This window comes from Ailuropoda melanoleuca, chromosome 6 (genome assembly GCF_002007445.2).
Source record: "Ailuropoda melanoleuca isolate Jingjing chromosome 6, ASM200744v2, whole genome shotgun sequence".
NCBI classification, from domain to species: domain Eukaryota; kingdom Metazoa; phylum Chordata; class Mammalia; order Carnivora; family Ursidae; genus Ailuropoda; species Ailuropoda melanoleuca.
Genome location: NC_048223.1, coordinates 29,542,795 through 29,561,577, shown reverse-complemented (window position 1 = coordinate 29,561,577; position 18,783 = coordinate 29,542,795). Strand labels below are relative to the sequence as shown.

Below are 18,783 nucleotides of genomic sequence, written 5' to 3'. Positions count from 1 at the left end.
CAAAATAGCTAAAATATTCAGGATTTCTAAATATTTCTAAGTGACGGGGAAAAAAAATCACATTTGGCAATTTCTGAGCTGACGAGTACTACTTGAAGCAAGTCATTTTTCTATAGTAACATGCTTTGCTTGTATGTATTTCAATCTCTCAATTTTATTTTTAACTTTTTTCAAGAAAAGCTGCAAGATCCTCTTTAATTATCATTAAATGCAATAAATGAAACAGTTTTCTACTTCTCAGCCTCATTCAGCTAAAATACGAGGATGGAAAATCTTGCCAAAAGAATGTGCCTTCTATTTTGGAGGGGAACCAAAAGCACCTTCCTATATCCAGTGCTGAGATTGCCAAAATGGAAGCTAGAACAAAAACATCTTTTTGCAGTTCTGCTCAATTTTATTTTTGCATGTTAACTATCTTTAGAGGATTGGAAAGATTCCCATAGAAAAGCTACTATACCTGCTTTCCTCCCTGACCAAAGAGGAGAGAAAAAATATGTTTATGCTAAACTCTTAAGATTAGTAGATGGTCGTTATAGTAGCATAAGCCAGCCTATCCTGGCTAATGCACTCAGAAACTGGACCCATCTCTCTAGAACAGCACAACAAATGTGAGCCCCCGATTGCCTCAGGGGCATAAGAATATTCGAGATCTTAAGTAATCTAACTCATAATTACAAACACATAAATCCCAGATACTGCTTTTTATATATACCCTAATGCCTCTTTGCTGTAAGTTAAATAGGGTCTGAGACACTCCCAAATCAGTGTCTCCTTTGCTGCAAACTTCAGTCCTAGTTTCTGAGCATCTTCCTTACAAGCAATGGAGACAAGATGATCAGTGAACGCATTTTCATAAAGTGTGCATTAGAAGTGCATTGCTCTGCTAAGCAATGGAAAATCTGTATTTGACTGGTCCTTCTTCCTACTTGAATTCATCCAAAACTTCAAATTTTCCCTTTGTTTGACAAAGATGTTAATACCAAGTATCCTTACTTGATAATGGTCGGAGACCATCTCTACTTTATATTCTTGGGACACTTTTATGTGCAGGGATTTCTTAGGCATAGTTAGGGAATTTGATTGATGATTTGACCTTATCTCTGCTCATGTATTCATTTTACTCTTTCACGTATCTTCTTGATGGCAGGTTTTCTATGGTCACGAAGTCCATCACAAAAATTTCACAGGAGAGCTGAGTCATTTATTCAAATTTCTCCATCGGACCTTTTAGTCCAGTCTCAATTATCCAAATAAAGCAGAACGTCGCACTCTAACCCCTCCCAACTGCCCGACTGATCCAAGTTACTACCAAGTTGTCCATTTTCTTTTATCTGTGGAAACCTAATTTATGAATTCTCAAACTTTCGGCAGGTCATTCCTCAAAAATATGTTCTCCTATTGCTCTTAAAATAGTATGCATTTTTTTAAAAACACTGTGAATAGTTTTATACTTTACTGTGGAAAAAACTCACAAAATCTCACAAAAACTCACAAAAATTATTCACTGCATGAAGTCCTAAACTAGAGGAATTAGAATACAGCGGATACATTTTGGCTTAAAGGGCAGATAATAGCTCCATGAAAAGAAGACCCAAGACATTTAACTACAGCAGATAGCAAATACGAATAGGTCAGGATGTCTAAAAACACTCTCTGTCCTCAGAATGTTTAGTTAAAAAAAAAAAAAAGCATGTATGACAGAATGTATAGTAATCACCTATTTACCTGTGACAGAATATAGTAATTTATCTATTTACAAGTCTGTTTCTCCTGGACTTGAATGGGAGCTCTGAGGGCAGGGAATGTGTCCTATTTATCACCTCAAGGCCTGGAACGGTACATGGCACATAGAAGGTGTGTGATTGATTGAATAACTACATGAATGAACACTAGTTTTTCAACCTGATTTATCGGGCATATATATACTGTTTTGCTCTGCCTCTCAGATTGATTTTGCATTAAGGAACTATCACTAGGAATCTCCAACAACTTTAGAAATTTTTCCCTTCTTCAATGAGATCCCTATAACAACATCCATTTTGTTCCTGGTAGTCTTAGGAGGATGCTGACATATTGCACGCCCTGGTAAGACTGAACAAGAAGAAATGCAGGAATTCAGTTTGCAAATAAAGAAAGACTTACTTATCACAGTGACGAAATATTGAAATGGGGATTCCAGAGGACATTCTGGAGTCTCCGGAACTTTTTCTTTTGGGGAGACCAAATGAAAATTTCAGCCCCCAGGAATCCTTTATCTCATGACCTCTCAAAAGCCATTCTCATTCTATGATAGTATTGAAGAGAGGAGAGTAGGAAGAGTTTAACCACCATTATTCTGCTATAAAGCAGGAGTAAAAATGCCAAACTACCCATAGAAAAATAAAAATAAAGGAGATTATAAAACATGTTGCAAATGTAAAGGATTCTGGCAATGCTGAATAATAATTTTAATGCCTTCCAACAGAGCCACTACATTTGACAGGATTATCTTGAAATAACAAGTGGGGTCTATTCTGCCTAAAATAAACAATTGTTGTGAGTGCCCTGGAAATCCATATGAAGTCTGGATTTTATATACAAAGCTGTTTTCTCGCTTTCGCCCTTCCTCCTTTGCACCCTCCTTCCCTCTCTCTACCTCTTTCTCTCCCTCTCTCCCTCCTTGTTTTGTAGTCTTATTCCTATTAATAGATGATGACAAAAATTACCTGCAGTAAGGAAAATAGCACCCAATTTACTTAAGACACAGAGCAAGACTTTGGAAAGATCTTTATCACTTTAAGAAGCAGAAAGCTTTTTAAAGAAGGCTAAGTCATTGAAAACCAAATTACTTCCAAATAGTCTAGTTCTAGGAATCCAGGGAAGAGTGACTGCAACAGGGCCTGATGGGAGACTAATTGCATTAATGACCAACTAATGGCCATGCTATAGCCTCTCCCACTGCAGTGTGCCTTGGCGGCTCCTCCCATTGAGAGGAGGGGTCTCTTTCCTCACTCCTTTCATCCGGACTGGCTGTATGATTTGCTGCGCCCAGTATGATATGGCAGGAGAGACACTGAGTCGGTTCTAAGCCCAGGCCTCTAGGCACTTTGCACATGTGCACACTCAATCTCCAAACCTGCAGCACTGCCACTCAACAAGCCCGGGTTGGCTCACTGGAAGGGGAGAGACCACACGGAAGAGATCCACATTGTCCCAGTTAAGGACAATATCATTGACCAGTCAATGGCCAACTACCATCTCACGTATGTCGAAGAGCCCAGCCAGGATCAGCACAGCTGCCAACCTAACATAAAGCTTACCCCAGACACATGACTTACTTTAGCTGAGACCAGAAAACAGCGGGACAAAAGACTTGTACACATGATAGATGATTATTGTTTTAAGCCCCTAAATTTTGGAGTGGCTTGTTATGCAGCAGTATCTACCTGCTACAGGCCTCATCTTTGTCTCCTTACCACATGCTCAACTGATCTCTCTGACATTTATCAACCTTAATGGAGTTGATACATACCAACAGCCTGAACATATATATACTTTATACCTGATGCATTATGATAGACGATTGACGTTTGGAGCACCACATGTGGTATCTAAAGGGCATCCCTATGTTCAGAAGGGTGTTTATGACTATCAGAATCCCTAACTACAATTCATGGAGACCCTTCTGCTGTTGTTAATATTAAAGCAGCCACGCCCAAGCATGGGCAACACTGTGAAGTAAAACACACAAATTGTCGACATCATCTTATCAGTTCTCTGTGATGGAGTCTTTTTCCCCATCATCATTATTGCCCTATTGCAAAATTCGCCAGACAATCTGTGTTCTTCATGGCAGAAAAGAGAAAGTTTAGAGACCAGAGAGTTTAGAGACTATCCCTGTAAGAGCAACAGAAAATCTAGAACCTCCTTGAAATTGTGTGCAAACATTTGTATGTATGTTCATATATATATTGTTATACTACAAAAATTGTCCAGTATCCCCTCCTAGCAACCAATAGAATTTTTAGGCAGAAATTCAAAAAAAATATAGAATATTTAAACAGCACAATCCACCAACAGAATCAATAGAACACTCCATCCACCAACAGCAGAATACACATTTTTTTCAATTTTTCAATTTTTAGAACATTTACTAAGATAAACCATACTGAGGCCACAAAAAACCTCAACAAATTTAAAAGAATTGAAGTCATGCAGAGTATATTCTCTGATCATAATGTACTCAAACTATAAATCAATAATGGAAAGCCATTAGGAAAAATTCTAAAACCGTGACAAATAAACATACTTCCACATAATCCATAGGTCAAAGAGAAATTCTTAAAAAATTAAAAAATACATGGAACTAAATAAAAACAAAACACAACATAACATATCTTATGGGGGCACAAATAACATAGTGCTGAGAGGGACATTTATAGCACTAACTGCTTACACTAGAAATGAAGAGAAGTTTAATTAAATAATCTATGTTCCTACCTCAAAAATTAAAAAAAGAATTGTAAAATAAGAGGTAAGGAAATTATGAAAGAACAGAAATCAATGAAATTGAAAACAAAAAAAAAGAAAATCAATGAATCAAAAAGCTGCTTCTTCAGGGAAAAACATAATAAAACTAATAAACCCTTACTAGGACTAACAAGATTTTTAAAAAAGAGGGAGTAGGCACAGATCACCAATTTCAAGAAGGAATTAGGCTCTTATTTATAGAGAACTGAGGGTTACCAGAGGGGAGGGAGCGAGGGAATGGGTTAAATAGGCGATGGGGGTTCAGGAGGGCTCTTGGAGTGATGAGCACTGGATATTGTATGGAAATGTTGAATCACTCTGTCCTACACCTGAAACTAATAGTAAGTTAGCTAACTGGAATTTGGGTTTTTTTTTAAGATTTTATTTATTTATTCATTCGACAGAGATAGAGACAGCCAGCGAGAGAGGGAACACAAGCAGGGGGAGTGGGAGAGGAAGAAGCAGGCTCCCAGCAGAGGAGCCTGATGTGGGGCTCGATCCCACAACACCCGGATCACGCCCTGAGCAGAAGGCAGATGCTTAACCGCTGTGCCACCCAGGAGCCCCAGCTAACTGGAATTTAAATTAAAACTTTTCAAAAAAGGATGAAGTAGGGAAGGTAACTACAGCAGCCATTAATAAGATAATAAGGGAATGTTATGAACAACTTCATGCTCATAGGTTTAGCACTTAGAAAAAAATGAATCGATGGCTCAAAAATCACAAACTACGAAAATCCAAACAATATTAAATAGACAATCTGAATAGGTCTATAACCATCAAAGAATTTGAATTTATAATTCAAAACTTTCTAAGTAACAACTCTCCAGGGCCAGAGGGTTTCACTTAAGAATTCTACCGAGCATTTGGGGTGCTTGGCTGGCTCAGTCCGTGGAGCATGAAACTCTTGGTCTCAGAGTTGTAAGTTCCAGCCCTGCGCTGGGGGTAGAGATTACCTTAAAAAATTAAAAATCTCGGGGCGCCTGGGTGGCACAGCAGTTAAGCGTCTGCCTTTGGCTCAGGGCGTGATCCCAGCGTTGTGGGATCGAGCCCCACATCAGGCTCCTCTGCTATGAGCCTGCTTTCTTCCTCTCCCACTCCCCCTGCTTGTGTTCCCTCTCTTGCTGGCTGTCTCTATCTCTGTCAAATAAATAAATAAGATCTTTAAAAAATAAATTAATTAATTAATTAAAAATTAAAAATCTTTTGGGGCACCTGGGTGGCTCAGTCAGTTAAGCATCTGCCTTTGGCTCAAGTCATGATCCCTGGGTCCTGGAATTGAGCCCTGCATCAGGCTTCTTGCTGAGCAGGGAGTCTGCTTCTCCCTCTCTTTCTGCCCCTCCCCCTACTCGTGCATGTGTGCTCTCTCTCTCTCTTCTTCATTAATAAAATCTTTACAAATAAAATAAAATAAAGATTCTACCAAACATTTAAATAGGAATTAACCCGAAACTTGCCATTATTGACATTTAGACTTAACCATTCTTTGCTCTGGGGGCTATCTTATGCATGTAGGATATTTAGAAGCATCTCTGGTTTCTACCAAATACCAGTAGCATACTCTCTCCTCTTTTCCCCACTGTGACAACCAAAAATGCCTCCAGACATTAGCAATGTCCCACTGGAAACAAAATTTGTGCTGGTGAGAATCCTGGCTCTGCAGGATTACTCTGTAGGAATATACATTTTTTTTTAAGTGGGCACTGACTGCTGTGTTATAAAATGTCTACATATAACCTATTCTCTCCTAACCCAATGAATAAAACTTTAATTGCCTTGATTCTGTAGTTTTAAATGATACCCCCAAATTCCAATTTAAATATTAAGGTAACAACAGAATGCTTATTCATTATACTAATTTGTTTTAAAAATAACCCAGTCTGGCACACACCTTTGGTAATAATACATACTTCAGAAGCATGCTGGGAGAATTAGTACTTAGAAAGTGCTTTAAAGATAAGACCATATTAAAATTATTAGTGCAGATTTTAAAACCTACATTGTTCTAAAACCAGATTTTGCTAAGGGTTGTTCTAAATTTCTAAACATAAAACCCCTACTCATCTCTCCCTAATTACTTGTTAGTGGATTTTACAGATGCAGGCCTGGCTGTAGTGCTATGTTTATTGGTCCCTGACATTTAATACTCATAAAATGTTTGTTTACAGAAGGTGACCTGTTATATTACACTGCCATAACTAGCTCAGACTCTTCTCCAAGCCAGTGCTGGACCTTCACTGAAGGGCAGGGAAAAGAGAAAAAATAAGAAATTGGGTGGGACTTGAGCCAAGGGGACTAAGATGGTTTGTGGCCAGAGGACCAAATTCCAGTGCCCTGAGAGGCTTGAATCCAGAATCCATGCAGCCCTGTATATTTGAGCTGGTGGCAGAGTTACGGGTCTGTGAAGTTTGCATGATTTAGAGACCGTCTCTAGGTATGAACTGAGAACAGACAGGAGCAGACCCAAAGTGCAGAAAATATAGTAAAGGATGGGTTTGGTGGGCATCTTTTCAAACAGAATATCCTTTGAGTTTGGCTGGAGGAAGAAATTATGAATATACGAAAGAGACTGTGGTGATGAACGATGGTGACTGCTGTCTTCAAATGCCTGGTAGGCTGTCCAGTGAAAAAGAATTCACATTCCTTCCTAGTAGCTACAGGGCTTAGGACAAAGGTTGAAAATTAATGGCCCAAAGGTCAAATCTACCTGTAGGTGTGTGTGGTTTGGCTCTCAGGGTTCACCACAGAGCATTTTAAACATTTGAATTGGTTAAAAATTTAAAAGGCAGAAGATGCCCCATGAAAAGTCCATATTCTTATTTACTTGAAAAAAATTAGAAAAACTGGCCCACATTTTGATAAAGGAACAATATATGAGAGCTCTTCAGGTTATCACAGTCCCTATCATTCTCCGTTGTGTTCACTACAATGTGGCCACATACCAGATGTCATGTATTATGATATTTGAACTTTGAGAATTTTTATATCTGGATTACCTAGTTCATGTGTACTATCTGGTATGCCCCTGCAGGCATGTGAATTTGAATTTCCTGAGTGAGACCTAGGACTATGAGTACAGTTCAAGAGATACAGATTTTCACCTGATAATAAGGATGAACTCCTGAGAAACGGTACGGATTGCCATGGATGATAACAAGTTTGCCAAAACTGAGGATTTCCAAGGGAAGCTGGATCACCCCCTGGCAGCAAATGGTTCCACGGATGGAATTTTTTTTTTTCAAGATTCATTTATTTATTTATTTGAGAGAGAGAGAAAGAGAGAGTATGAACAGGGGGAGGGGCAGAGAGAGAGGGAGAGAAAGAATCTCAAGCAGATTCCCCACTGAGTGGGGAGCCCAACCCAGGGCTCCATCTCACAACACTGAGATCATAACCTGAGCCAAAACCAAGAGCTGGGTGCTTAACTGACTGAGCCACCCAGGCACCCCAGGTTCCACAGAGGGAATTTAAGCATTGGATGATAATCCTTAAAGGCCCTTCCCTGAGATTTTACTGAAGTTTAGACTGATCTTTTAAAGTCATCAACTATTCCTCATTCATCTCTGATTCTAGCACAGGAATTAGCATATCCTTGAAGCAACATAAACATACACTATGTCAGATAATACTAGGATTCGTTAACTGTTTCTTATGTTAAGGTCATGATGGCTAAAAAACTTTTTTTTTTTAATCTGGGAAAGATGATATATTAAGTTATTGTTGTTCATCAACAAACAATCTTATCTGATTACTTAGAACAATCCAGCAGTCATGGGACACAGAATAAGTTTAAAAGGAATGAATAAGTAAATTCTAAAAATATCAGAGAAGTTCTCAAATACTGCTTATATCCTTCAAAATTTTGAAAAGAGAATACTCCAGTGAGTTATACAACAAAGTTTGTTAGTTACTTACAGGGGAAAAAAAAAGAAAAAAAAAGGTATGGACTGTGTTGGGCTCAGCAAAAAACAATAGAAAAATAATTCTAATAGTGAAAAACTCTAGAGTGACTAACTCTGGGTCTCTGATTAAAGACAGTGGCTTACAAAATATTTGGCTTAGTTTAGCAATTATGTAGTTTGTATACATGCCATTTCTAAAAATAAAAATTAAAAAATGGAATGCCTCTATAAAGAGCTCAAGAACATCTTTTGTCCATTCCTAAGAAAAGATGCTGACAAAGGACATGGACCAAGATCACTATTTTACCTTGTGGACAGAGCATGGATTTTTGCTTTAATCATAGATGCTACAGTGTTATGAACAAAAATTTTAAAACGGGGACCCACATAGCCCAGACTGTTTGGATTTGTAGACTTTTTAGAATTTCCCTGTTCTGAAAGTTTCCCCATGTCACTGGTAAAATAAGATGGTCCCTGGCATCTCTAGGATATTTGAGTTTATTCTTCCCTGCCTTTTCCTGCCACAGGATACAGCGATATCAAGGGCCAAGGTAAGGTGTGGCCAACGGGGAAAGAGGCCAAAGTGGTAACTTGACTTGCTTTTGATCCAAAGACAACAGGAATTTTTGAGATCCAACTATAGGCCAGCCAGCTCACCCAACCTAGAGTCCACAAGTAATAACATGTTAAGAGTTTACATGTGATAGACAGTTTTTCTACTGTGCCACCATAACTCCATTCCTACAGAGTATTATCCTGCTTTAAGCCCCTTTAATGTTATCCTATATCATGCTTAGAATCAAATCCCAACTCTCCCCCGTAGTCTACAAGGCCCAATGTGATTAATTCCCACCTTGTACTTCAATCTCATTCCGTACAACTTACATTAATAACTATCCTCTATCCTGGTCTTTCTTCTCTCTTCAATATACCAAGCTCATTCCTGCTTCATGGCCCTTTGATGCTGTTCCTCAGTTTAAAACACTTTCCCTCAGTCCTCTGCTTGGCTGGGTTTTTTTTTTTTTTCCCTCATTCTTCTGGTCTCAGATTAAATGTCATCTACTCAGAGAAACCTTCCCTAACTACATACATTTAACATCCACCACTCTCTTCAACATCACTTTGTTTTCTTTCATGAGTACAAATAACAATCTATATTAGTTTATTTCCCATATTTGTTCTTCTAAAGCATAAGCCCTATGAAATCCTGACCGTCCCACGGTCCCCAATGACCGCACCAGTGCCTGGCCAAGTCAAGTCTCTCAACGGAATGGATTTGCCAGGAACGTTCACCTCAGTATTTCCCACTTGGTGTCCAGCAGGACTGGGGAGTTCAGGAACCAACAAGTAACGTTCTACGTCATCACAACTACCAGGTACAAGCATAAGTTGCAGCTGAAAGCTCCACAGAGTAAGGTAGGACTTGAAAGAAAAAGTAATATTGTTTGGGGTGAATCAAGCAACACTCTATAGGAAAGTAGCATTTCTTATGCACCTTTGAAAAGAGTGTTGGATTTCAACAGGTCAGAAAGGAGAAGATGATATGAAGAAGGAGAAAAAACACAATCAAAAGATTAAGTTTAAAGGCACGTTTTAAGATTGATATTACATCAATGGAGAGGGTTCATAAATGCATAGTAAGAGAGGGAAGTGAGAAAGTAAGCTGGGGCTGTGTGTTGAAAAATATGGAATGGCAGCATCAAGAGTTTGAACATATCTCATTACCTGTTGGGAGTCATGAAAGATTCTAGATCAGGACATGCCATGATCAGTGATGCGATTTGGGGGAAAACTTGTGTTGCAATGATATTTAAGATGGATTGCAGTAGAGAGAGACTGAAAATGAGAACATTAGTTAAAAGGCTTTAACAATCATTTGAATGGCAGCATTGGGTGCTGAAGATACAGTTTTGTCAGAAGATGGAATAAAGATATTAACGCCAGAGAGACATACTGGAGGCTGAATATTGTGGCTGTCTAGGATGATAAAGAGGGAGGTTTTTGTGAAGCAAATAATCTGGTTTATATTCAGGGAGAAGAGAAAACAAGGATAAGATGAGTCAGGAAGCGGAAGCGCTGAGTCCTGCTACAGGCAAGTGGTTTGAGTTGCTGGACAGACACCCAGATAAAGAAGTCCTACAGGCAGAGGGAAATAAAGATTCGATTTCCTTTTTTTTGGGGGGGGGGGTAGGTGGGACTGTGAAATCATCCCCTCTGGAGATAGTAATTTAAAGTGTGTGGAGGAGTTCACCGATAGAAAAATACAGAGGTCAAGGAACAAAGAGAGAAGGCAGAACTTTGAAGAACATCTACATTTTGGGGGCAGACAGAGGAACAAGAAAACAAAGGAGTTTTGTCAGGTAGTTCCAAAATAGACTGAACACCTGCTCTGTGTGTCAGAAGTTCAAGTGCCTAACAATAGTATAAATAAATGCATCTATTTATTTTCCAGCATGATTCTTCCTCCAGATTGCAAATGTCTTATTAATGTCACCCACAGCATCCATTTATTACGGCTGCTTATTATTCATCTTGAAATGACAGCATACCTGGCACTTGCTTAAACACTTAGGAAGATAGACTTCCTGCTATAACAGATGTCAGGTAAAGGGAGATGAGGTCTACAACTCAACTTCAAAATAAAATCAAGATTTACAATATGGGTTTAGAGACACAAAAATCCTTTTGTGTGAATTCTTTCCCCACCAAAGAATTTTTATAAGAAATTTCATTATTGTGTATTTATGGTGAAGGTAATTTCCTACATGAACTATGGAATTCTGTTGACTTTTTTAATTGATGTTTTTACACCTCTTGTGCTTGTAGATAAGAGATTTAGAGCTGAGAAGCAGTCACAGTTGCCCAAAGAAAGTGGAACCAAGGAGTAAAACGCAGACCTGGTTGAATATGCAAGATTCACAATGATAATTCCAATTTTTATAACCCAAGAACTTATCTTTCTAGAAGTCATTTACTTGCTACTTTTTCTTACTTAATCTTCAGCTTGATTAACAGTCTCAAAGTCAAGCTCCAAAGGCTAGCTCCAACTAGCCAAAAAGTCTTACTTTATGTTCCTTAGACCAGTGTTCCTCAGAGTGTGTTCACACATCCATCAGCATCAGCCCCACCTGGAACTTATGAGATATGCACAGTTTTCAGTCCCCCTCCCCCGGACCTAGTGATAAGAAACTTGAGAGTGGGGCTTAGTAACCTGCATTTTAACACCCCTTCCCAGTGACTCTACTTTGAGAATCACTGCCTTAGACCAGTGATAAAAATTCTAAGTGGTATTCATTCCATTGCCTACAGGACAAAATCTCAATCCCAAATCTCATCAGAGCATTCCTTTTACAGTTGAGAAAGCCAGTCTGTCTACTGTATCCCATGCCTATCTTCACTTGGATCCTGCCTCATGTTTGTCAATAAAAGAACTACAAAACAGTGACCAATTAAACATACAAGGCTAATAAATGAGAAAGACATGTGATTACAGTTTGAGTTGATAATCCAAGAAAGCATGGTATAGGAAAATAAATTTTAAAAATTAATATTAGATAAAAATTTAGAGTTAGTAGTATTAGCATTTATATTAGAAAAAGATAATGAAAACTTATAATCTCACTTATTTTTCCAGCACTTGCTTTGCAGTGGCCAAAATTAGTATTATTTTGTCTATTATCACATTCATGGGGATAAAACTGATATGCAATCCTACTGCTATTCTCTACTAAGACGACTCAGGTCTTCTCAAGGACTAAAATCTTAGCTTATAGTAGAGAAAAATCAATACAGGTATGGAACATCTTGTTGGCTTTAAGCAAGAGACTTTCAAAAATGTCTCAAGAGCAATGCTGAAAGACAAGAGAGACTATTTAAGGCAGGTGTCCACATTCCAATAATCTGAACAAGAAAATTATAGTTCTTTGGAATAACTGGTATTTATGGCTTGAGTTCATAATAGTACTCTACAATGAAAAAGTATAAGGTACACAAAAAGGTCATTAAAAAGAAAAAGGGCATATTTAAAAAAATATATTCCTAATAAGTAGGTTAGGAATTTGATATACATAGATGTTCTGTTTCTTTTATTTTATATATTTTTTCTCATTAAATAAAAAGAACAGCTACAGTGAATTTTAAGTCAAGTAACTCAAGAAATGTTGGAAGTCTTTCCTGGTTGATCAGAGAACTGATCTGCTCCAAGGCTACGCGTAACAGTCAGCTGTGTGTTGGAGGCAAAGAGAATCTGCTGTCCAGACCCCTCCTTTCTTTTTGTTTTTTTTTAAGATTATATTTATTTATTTGACAGAGAGACAGCCAGCGAGAGAGGGAACACAAGCAGGGGGAGTGGGAGAGGAAGAAGCAGGCTCCCAGTGGAGGAGCCTGATGCAGGGCTCGATCCCAGAACGCTGGGATCACGCCCTGAGCCGAAGGCAGACGCTTAATGACTGAGCCACCCAGGCACCCCCAGACCCCTCTTTTCATCCCCTAGATGAATAAGTTGCTGGATATTTTGTTATTAAAATACTGAGAAAACAAGGCATGATGAAGTAAAGGTTCACTGTCTGGGACTAAGAGTGGATGAGCACGGAAGCTCTCAGAGGGTGGTCCATGTTGCCATGACAAGACAAGGGCTTCCAAGGGCTCATTGACATAGCAACTGAACTTCAACTCTAAGAAAAATCTCAGGCCAGAAAACATCAGCCCAGGATGGAATCCATTTTGAAGAGATCCAGTAAGATCCCATATGCCAACCAAAAATCAAGTGGCTGATAACCCAGAATCTGAAAACTCAGCAAGTTTAAAACCACATCCTTTTCCTTTCAAGTCTGGCAAGACTACTAAAATTCCAGGAAAATATAAACACTGATACGCATAAAAAGACAGGGAAAGGATAAAACAAGTTTATAAATAATGAAGACATAAATCAAATTTAGAGTATAAATACTTCTTAATCATTTAATTGAAGGCATAATATATTTTGAATCCCACGGTGATTACTTTGTGTGTGTGTGTGTGTGTGTGCGTGTGTGTGTGTGCGTGTGCGTGCTGTCTGCTTTTAAGTTTGTGAAGCTTTTAAATGAAATTGCTCGAGGTTCTACTGAAATATTTAGGAGAATTTGTCTACTTAAGTTTCTAATCAGCTTTTAAATATTTAAGATGATATGATTCATAAAGTATGTTTTATTTGTGGCAAAAGTAGCATTTGAATATTTAGGAAAAAATTAATAATTAATGAGATTGTGGGTATTAAAAAGGTACCGATAGCAATAAATGTTTTCCCTACATAAAAGAGCCTTGGTCATTTTAGGAACGATGTTATTCTCTGATTTTTTCTTAATAGGATTCTTGCCTTCATCTTGCATAAAATATAGCCCCACCTTCCAAGACCTTAGCAAAGACTGAGAAGGAAAGAGGCAGAGTCTGATACATACTGTGGTTCTATTTACACCTCTGATAAAATACACATCAACATCTTTACTGGGAACCCCAGAGAAGAAACGTGTTCCTTCGTGTGTCCTCCTCCCACAACTAAATTACATAAAGTGGGTGTGTGATGCCTCTAACAAAGATACAGGTACACCTCTTACTTAACAGGATTGACATTTTCAACATTTCTCTTTAAAAGCTACAGTAGGTCAGTCTGACATGCTTTTTAGAGCACCATAACTTGAACTTAGAGAACTGGCTTGATAATGATAATGGCAAAGATGAAATCCCGTTTACAAAACTGCCAAGCCAGAAAAAGCAAACCTCTTGCATAGCAGTCCTGATCAATGCGTTAGCTACTCCACACAACATTCAATATTCCCACAAAAATGTCCCAGCACAACAAAGGCTTGCGGACAGAGAGTGTCTTGGAGCCCGTGTAATGGGATTTGACAAGAGCCAGGCACTTTAGGCAGGCTCAATCAATGTTAATTGAAGAAGAAGTGATTCAAAGGCAAATGGGAGTCCTTGAGAGGTGAAAGGGGGGCTCTGGGATTGTGACTCCCCCCTTTTCCCATTACCCCCTTATATTTAATTACTTGTTCTAGCCGGTGAACTGTAATTTGATTTGCCATCAGGTGACTCTTGCCTGGTCTCATATGTTAGTTGAGTCTTTCATTTAAAGGAAAAGTATCTCGTAACCTGTGGAGGTGCCTGCTTCACAGGAAGGAAACTTCTCCAGCAAGGGGATCTCGGATTTTTAAAGTCTCCTTTCCAGTTCCTAACACAGCAGAGGTATCAGTAGAAGGGCAAGGGGGAGAAACGGTTCGGTCTTGGATGATACTGCTGCATTTTCTCTGCGACATTATTATTTCTATAATTGACCAGCACCTGAATTTTGAATTCACTTGGGCTCCCTGCAGAAGCAGACCCTAACACAGGAATTTGTGAGCAAATTAACTCCTTACTGGGAAAGTGATTCTAGGAAACACTGGTTGAGAAGCAAGGGTATGACACAGGAAGGAAAGGCAAACAACAGTGGGTTAACACACTAGTTCCCGCCACGGGTAAGAAGAGTGTCACCTCACTGGGGAGCTCACAGCAAGGGCAGACCGTGCCTCAGTTGGCCCACCCAAAGGTGAGGAGCTGGATCATTTATATACCAACTCTCTTCAGTGGGGTTGAGGGCTAGTCGCATTGGGGTAAGAATGAACACCCTGGAACTTCTGGCCTGGGGTCGCACAGGCCCCACAGAGAAAGCCCTTAGACACATGGATAAGGTACCAACAGCATTTGCTACAATCTGCCCACAAATATGTAAAATGCTTTAAACTCCAGGGGTCCTTTGAAAAGATACACAATAACACCACCTTCTGTCCTCTGAAGAGATACACAGTAACAACACCTTCTGGATGAGCTGTTGGAGCAAAGCGGGAAGAAGTTGTTTCTGTCTGACATAAATGATGTCCTTTGATACAGCTTTAGGAACTAAGGTTATATGGTGCTCTCTCATTTACCCTCAAGAAAGTTCTTGGACTCAACATTGACATCCGTTAGGATCTCCTCTGGGTAAGATGTACTGAAACCTCTGAATGCTCAACAGAAGTAGAATTTAGCATAAGGTAGATTGAACCTGGACCCCATCCAGAAGAATACCTTTACTTTTCATATTGATTTGCATTTAGTTGGCACACATTTACCAAGAGCTTAGACAGTAACTGTGGGAAGCAGGTAGGAAAGTTGATAATTAACAGCCCCAAGTTACAAGTAAGGACAATGCAGTTCTGAAGGTAAGGTTCACGGTAAGAAGCCGGGAAAGCAGACAGGGACTGGGACCAAGGTGAGGAAGCAGCTCCCTAAGATGGTAAAGAGCCCAAGCTTTGGAGTCAGGCAGACCTGGTGCATGACAGCTATGACTCTCACCAACTGGGGAGCCTGGCCCACTTACGCAGCAATTTCATGCCTCCGTTTCTCCTCCAGGTAACAGGAGTTCGGAGTACCTACCTCATGTGGTTGTTGTGATGATGAAATGAGCCACTACTTGCAAAGTGCTTTGCCCAGTGCCAGCATGAAGTAAATACTTAGTAACTGTCACCTGTTCTGGTGTTATTATTTTCGTTTTAATGACTTCAAGGTAGAAAGTAGAAAAGGCTCTTTCTACTCTGCGTGGCTTGAAGTCCAGGGCTATCTGTGGGACTATGACACACACCACGGCAACCAGAGAACGACGACTTTATGTGCCACCCTACATGAAATGAATGATCTTAGCTCGTGACTTTGCTTCACATTTTGCTCATCCAGAAATCTCAGGTGTGCTGCTCAGGGGGCTTTTCAAAAATGTTTTCTACTGACGTGGCAGACACAGTCTGATGAGGCTTGAGATGGGCCGAATTCTTCCCCCATGGTGAAGGAGACCTCTCGGCCGGTATTTAGAGAGACTCGCCTGCCCTCATGGTATGGGCCTAATGTTGCAAACAAGTGGGAGAGATGGTCTCTCCTCCATCTCTGTGCATGGTGAATTTCACTTTCCCTAAAAGCAAAAGTGTCGTCTCTGTGAAGGAGGTAACTCCTGCCGTGTGGCACTGAGGGAGGAATCAAGATATTTGGCTACATGGTCAAGGTGGCAAGCTACAGACTGTCTTCTCCTGACTTCCGTCCCATGAATCCTCACCTTTCTTTCTAACGACTTTAAGCAAGGAAGCTTAAGATGCTACTCAAAGGCTACTCGGTGTTCTTAGTCAACTCTATAGTCAACCATAAGGACTTAGTGTGTTCCTGCAATTCTTTGCTGACAAATAAAATCATCATCATTTATGGAGTGCTGCCATGTCCCAGTATGTTTATAACATGTAAGGTGTCATCCATGTGATGTCCTTCTACAGGCGCTGATGACCATAACTACAGGAAGGAGCATTACTCGCGTGTTGTGGGTGAGGAAACTGAAGTTCTAGAGTGTGCAGCTTGTTCTAGAGTCTCAGAGAAATACATGGGGGCTCCAGAACAAGATGGCAGCACCGTGGCCTACCTGCGCTGCGCCATAACTAGAGAGGGCTAGAGTTGACCATAACAGGAAGAAGGAAAGTTGACCACGCACACACGCAGACCCCACGTGGAGACAATGGATGGCTCTGGAGACACTCCCGAAAGAGCAGTAAAGCTGCATCCAGCAGCGATCTCTGACAGGTCAACCACTCCAAGGTCTACCCTGGACTTTCTGACAAAGCACTGAGGACACAGTGTTGCAGGAAATTGACAGAGACCTTGTTGCTGAGTCAACCAAAGGTGTTTTATTGCAAGGCAGGCACAGTTACAGAGCATTCAGTCAGAGATGCCACAATTTCCATAAACCCAAACATAGAAGCAGGCCTTGTCCTCGGATTCCTCCAAAATGAGCAGATCCACAGACAGACAGACCTGAGCAACCCTGTTGACAAGGTCAGCTGATCTCCAATTCCTGCTTTGCCTTGGAAAACAGCATTTCCAAACTGTCCACTTATTGTTGGTTAGCTTACATTCAGGGTGTTTGAAGCCGCTTTTGATATTTATAATTTTTCCACCATTCTAACTGCAGGATCAGACAGGAATTAAATTTCAACCTACAAGGTTTGTGTTTCTTTGTAGCATAACATATATACCATATAGCGTGCAAGAGCCCCAGGTATAATATATGTTTGATTATATTTCAACTCCAAGCGATACCACATTGAGATCGCTTCAGTAGCTAAGCAAATGTGACTCGGGCCATTACCTGGATCCAAAACTTGAAAGAAAAAAAAAAAAAACAAAGAAAGAAAATGTATTTTTAATCTAAGGATCAGTACTACACAAATCAAATCATACAGCCCCATCTACCAAGTAACCTGGGATTGCAATTCAGAAAATCCTTAGGGACAGAATTTGTTCATAAAGAAGGCTAATTTCAGCAACAGAATTATACTTTCTAAAGCAATTCTTTTCTTACAATTCTCAGGGCCAAGAGAAGAAAAAAGAAAAGACAGAGGGGGAAAAAAAGGAAAGAAAGCCAACCATTCAAAAGCATCCAGAACTGTGTTACGCAGGTGACGGCAAAGCAAAAACAGTCCAGTCGGGAACCACACGCAGCTCAGAGAGCTTCAGTCTGAAGGGGTGCTGGGCTTGAGTCCCACTCCAGGTGCTTCTTGGTTCCAGCTGCTGGGTTTCTGTCCTGGGGACCAGCAACATCTCCCTCACTGTCCTTCAGCAGTTCTCCCAGAGACCTAAGAAGGTGGTCTGTCCTCTGGCCAAAAGTGGAGCCTGTGGAAGGATACATGGGAAACAGCCCATCAGGCCTGGGCCCAACCATCTGACAGCTAAAGGCCGATGGAGTCAAGGGCAGAGGGAAGAGTGATGTTTCCTCACCTCCTCCAGGCTTCCTTCCTGCCGCCTCTCCAGAAGGGTGGCTTTATGCTTTGGAGCAGCCAGTGGCTTGGAATCTTTGAGATCTTGTAGTGAGCTCATTGGGGTACCCATCACCTTTCAGTCCATGATATCTCTGTTGACAAGAACATAAAATAAATACCCCTGCATCACTGGTCTATGAATCTTGAGGAGAAGGAGACACAACAGAGTAACACAGACACATGGAAAGAAGAGAAGGGAGGACAAGAGAGAATAAAACTCAGAAAGGATACTCTACCTGCCACCTTTCCCTGGAATTCCCCTAGGTGGTCGCATCCTGGACAGGAGGCTCCAGGTGAAGTCTAAGACCGCCCAGAGGTCTCAAAGGTCTGAAAGGTCAGGAAGCATCATTCCACTGCCACGCGGGCACCTGAACTCAAAACTCAGCTCCTTGAGAACCTCACCAGCTTTGCCCCAACTCTCCTGAGTGGATCCTGTCACTGAAATACTACATAACAGAGAGCAAAGTGCAGTTGAAAATTAGCAGGAGGTCCTCCATCTTCCTTTGCCCCAGGGTGGTGGTCAG

General features: G+C 40.3%; 1 protein-coding gene and 1 long non-coding RNA gene across 2 annotated transcripts in view; both read right to left on the bottom strand.

Annotated features, from left to right (window-relative positions):
* The window catches only part of LOC117802615 (protein enabled homolog), a 516,348-nt gene that overhangs the window by 336,122 nt on the left and 161,443 nt on the right, over positions 1-18,783 (bottom strand). The window lies entirely within an intron of this gene.
* On the bottom strand, positions 17,113-18,651 carry LOC117802644. Its single transcript, XR_004626027.1, has 3 exons — positions 18,496-18,651; positions 18,219-18,351; positions 17,113-18,113 (listed from the first exon to the last, which is right to left on the bottom strand). It is a non-coding gene; the product is annotated as an uncharacterized LOC117802644 (long non-coding RNA).